At 42.7% G+C, this 3781-nt stretch overlaps 1 non-coding gene across 1 annotated transcript; it reads left to right on the forward strand.

Moving 5' to 3' along the window:
• The first annotated feature begins 1125 nt into the window (after nt 1-1125).
• On the forward strand, nt 1126-1199 carry Trnat-ugu (transfer RNA threonine (anticodon UGU)). The gene has a single exon. It is a non-coding gene; the product is annotated as a tRNA-Thr (tRNA).
• The last annotated feature ends 2582 nt before the right edge of the window (nt 1200-3781 follow it).

Consider the following 3781-nt stretch of genomic DNA (forward strand, 5'->3'; position numbering starts at 1 on the left):
TTCAATCCCGAAGTACCACAATGAAGAGAAAATGAGAAAGTTTTAAAAAAATATTTGCACATTTTGCTCTTACCAATGTTAGACTTTGGTTGTTTGGGACAGGGTCTTGAACTCCTGGGCTCAAGTGATCTCTTGGATTTAGCCTCTCAAATAGCTGGGACTTTGGGCTTGTGCCACTGCAACTGGCTAGAGTAACAATTTTAAAAATGTGTGATTTCGAGAGATGTTCCTGAGTTTAAGCAAGACCTCTGCTTACCTTAAAAGCTGACAAACTCTTACAGTGACACCTGTGATGCTCCTTTTCTTCAACAGGGTATAGAACAGTAGCCCATGCCCAGGGGGTTGGTGTGGCAGGTATTTAGAGCAGCCCAACCCAGCTTTTCCTTAAGTGATAACAGTACTTGGCAGTAATGTTGGCTGGCTGTCTCAGGCCACTTCAGCATGTAAACATTGTCCAGGCTTACTGAGGGCAACTTGTCCAAGTCCTTCTCAGCTGTTGCTGGTAAACTGCTGGGAGCCTGGGTAAGCCATTTTATTCCTCTGTAAATTGAAGGAATTGGTCCAATGTCTTCTTTAATATTCTCTTATTTAGAACTGGGGAATACAACTCAGTAGTAGAGCACTTGCCTAGCATGCACAGGCCTTGGGGTCAATCCACTACCACAATCAATTAATCAGTAGATATAAGATTCATACTTAAAAAAAAGACCTTTATTATTACCTTTTTTTTTTTTTTTTTTTTTTGAGTGTCTCACTAAGTCTCCTAGAAAAGTCTGGAACTCATAATCTATCTTTCCTCAGCCTCCTGAATTACAGGAGGCTCCTCTTGGATTACAGGCATGTGCCACTCTGCCTGGCTGGGGATTGAACCCAGGAGCTAGGCAAGCAGTCTGCCACTGATCTACAACCTCATCCTCCCCTACTTTAAGTGAACCCAGGGGCTCTTTATGTCCTCAACCCTTTTTATTTTTCATTTTGAGACAGGGTCTCTCTAAATTGCCCGGGCTGGCAAACCTCCTGCCCCAGCCTTCCTCTCAAGTAGCTGGGATTTATGGTATGCACCACCATGCCCAGCCAGATTATATCTTTTAAAAGAGATTGTTTATTAAAAGTAAAATAAAGGGCTGGAGATGTAGCTCAGTTGGTAGAGTGTTTGCCTTGTATGCACAAGGCCCTGGGTTCAATCCCTAGCATCACAATCAATCAATCAATCAATAAATAAAATGGCTGGGTGTGGTGTTACATGTCTATAATCCCAGCTACTTGGGAGACTGAGGCAGGAGGATCACAAGTTCAAGACCAGCCTCAGCAATTTAGCAAGGCACTAAAATAAAAATTTTAAAAGGGCTAGGGTGTAGTTCAGTGGTAAAGCACTTGCTCAGCATGTGCAAGTCCCTGGCATCAGTATCTAGTACCAAAATGAATAAATTAAGTAGGTTTAAGGTGCCAGTTATCACAGAAGTCAGGTTTGCTTTTTATATGAATCATAATCTCATCAGGCAAAATTTACTGTGTCCTGTTTTAATTTGGGGCTAGGAATACCTGTCACTGTCCAATAACTTTTGCTCCTCTAGAGGGAGATATGCCACTGAGTTCTGATTATTGACAAGCCTTCCAGGAGCCTGCCTGGCAGGACTCCTCTGGTTAGAAAGGGGACCCTGATGACAGTGGGCACTTGTTTGATTGTTGGTTTTTAGATTAATCCTCACCAGAGAGCTCTTTAAGGAAGCAACTTCTCAACATACATTTTCCAGAAGTTGTACCTCATTTAAGCAAGAGGTGTTTAAAATAATACATACACTTTTACTAAAGTAAAACACTACACTAAAAGTAAGCTTTGCAAGGGACATAGACTAAGTGTCTGGCATGCTCTAAACTTGCAGAGATTCACTTCATCTTTCTGAGTCTCGGTTTCTTCATCTATAAGTGAAGATGTTGAACTAATGTATAAAGTCTCTGATAGTCCAGAGCAGCACTCTTCAGGGTAGTGGCTACTAGCCACGTCACTTTATTTTAGCTTACAAAAAAAAAAAAAAAAAGAAGAAAAAGGAAAAATTTCACTTCATTTTAAATAAGTTCCTGTTTTTTTGTTTGTTTGTTTTTTTGTTTTGAGCTCTGGGGTTTGATCAGAGGTGTGATTTACCACTGAGCTACATTCCTAAGCCCTTTTTATTTTGAGATAGGGTCTCACTGAGTTGTCCAGGCTGGCCTCAAACTTTTGATCCTCCTGCCTCAGTCTCTCAAGTAGATGGGATTACCAGTGTACACCATGGCTAGATTTGAGTTAGGAAAACCTGAATTCTTGTCTAGGATCTGCTATTCCTGTTTATTTTTTTATAATGTATAACCTGCCTTTTTAGAATTTTTAAATGGTTTTCATTAAGCAACATATTCAAAGCTACCAATAAAAAGATCAAAGCTGTTTAGAGGACGGGAGGAATTACTATATAGCAAAACCCTTGGAGGCTGGTACATTAGTTGCCTGGCTTGGTTTCCTGAGCTGGTAGGCAGAGGGCCGGTGAGCTGGGGAAGTCGTTTGACACTGCCTACCTAGCCTTTGCTCACCTTCATAATGAGGAGGTTTGGCCAGGTGATTGGTAAGGCCTCCTCCAGTATTGACTAGTTGGATGAGCATTGGCCAACTGAACCCACTGAACTTACTCTTTTATCTGGAATGAGGAGCAAATGTCAAATGTGATGTCAGAGAAAGTTCAAAGCTCAGCACATATAAAGTACTTAATTTGGACAGCACAGGGGCACACGTCTGGAATTCCAGGGACTCCAGAGGCCAAGGCAGAAGTATCACAAGTTCGAGGCCAGCCTCAGCAATTTAGTGAGACCCTAAACAACTTAGCAAGACCCTGCCTCAAAAATGAAAAATAATAACAATAACGAAAATTTTTAAAAAGTGCTGGAGATGTAGCTTAGTGAGTGATAAAGTGTCACTAGGTTCAGTACCAAAAAAAATTATGTTAGCTTTTCCAAATAATTCTAGGACTCTAATACAATTTCATTTGCTATGTCACTTTATTGCTGTTACCCTCTTCCAAAATGAGTGTTCCTTAATTAACGAGATTTGGAATTTGAAAACAGCACCCCTGATCAACTTGGTTTTGTTTGTTTTTTGGCAAGTGCTGGGGTTTGAACTCGGGGTGTTGTACATGCAAGGTAAGCACTCTACCAACTGATCTATATCCCCAGCACCCCCAACATGCTATTAAGTGTGGGAGACCAACCTCGCACGCACTAAGTTAACTCCCCTGCTGGGCCATGTGGCATCAGGCACCCATGCTGCTAGCCTGCCCCGCTCTTCTAGCACCCAGGCTTCTCTTCCTTACAGCCCATGGGTGGAGTTATGCTCACCTGTTCCTTTGTAGTATAACCCCTTGCCCTGTTTAGGATAGAATCTTCCATGGAAGTGCCTTGTGTCTGTCCCCTTCTCTTACTGTGCCCTTGGGTGTGGCCTACCCAGATGTCAGTCAACCTGCTGACAGTGGACATCATGAAGACAGACTCAGCCCCCTGAAACCTGACCCCTTGCCTCATTTGAATAGCTTCTCCTCAATAAAAGCTCGTGCTCTCTCTGTCTTCCTGCGGACCCTTAAGATCAGAGGAGCCGTCACAGCGACCCCAAAGAAAAAGGTACTTGTGTCTCTTGTGTGGTTATTTTGCGCAGCCCAGTCAGCCCAGTTCAACTGGAGTGACCCCTGAGCCCTTTAGTCTGGAGAACAGAGATCCTGCAATTAAGTCTCCAAGCACGGTGCTTGGAGAAAGAAGAGAC

Source organism: Marmota monax, unplaced genomic scaffold (assembly GCF_021218885.2).
Source record: "Marmota monax isolate L192 unplaced genomic scaffold, Marmota_monax_Labrador192_F-V1.1 WCK01_AAM20220418_F8-fsc00029, whole genome shotgun sequence".
Taxonomy (NCBI): Eukaryota; Metazoa; Chordata; class Mammalia; order Rodentia; family Sciuridae; genus Marmota; species Marmota monax.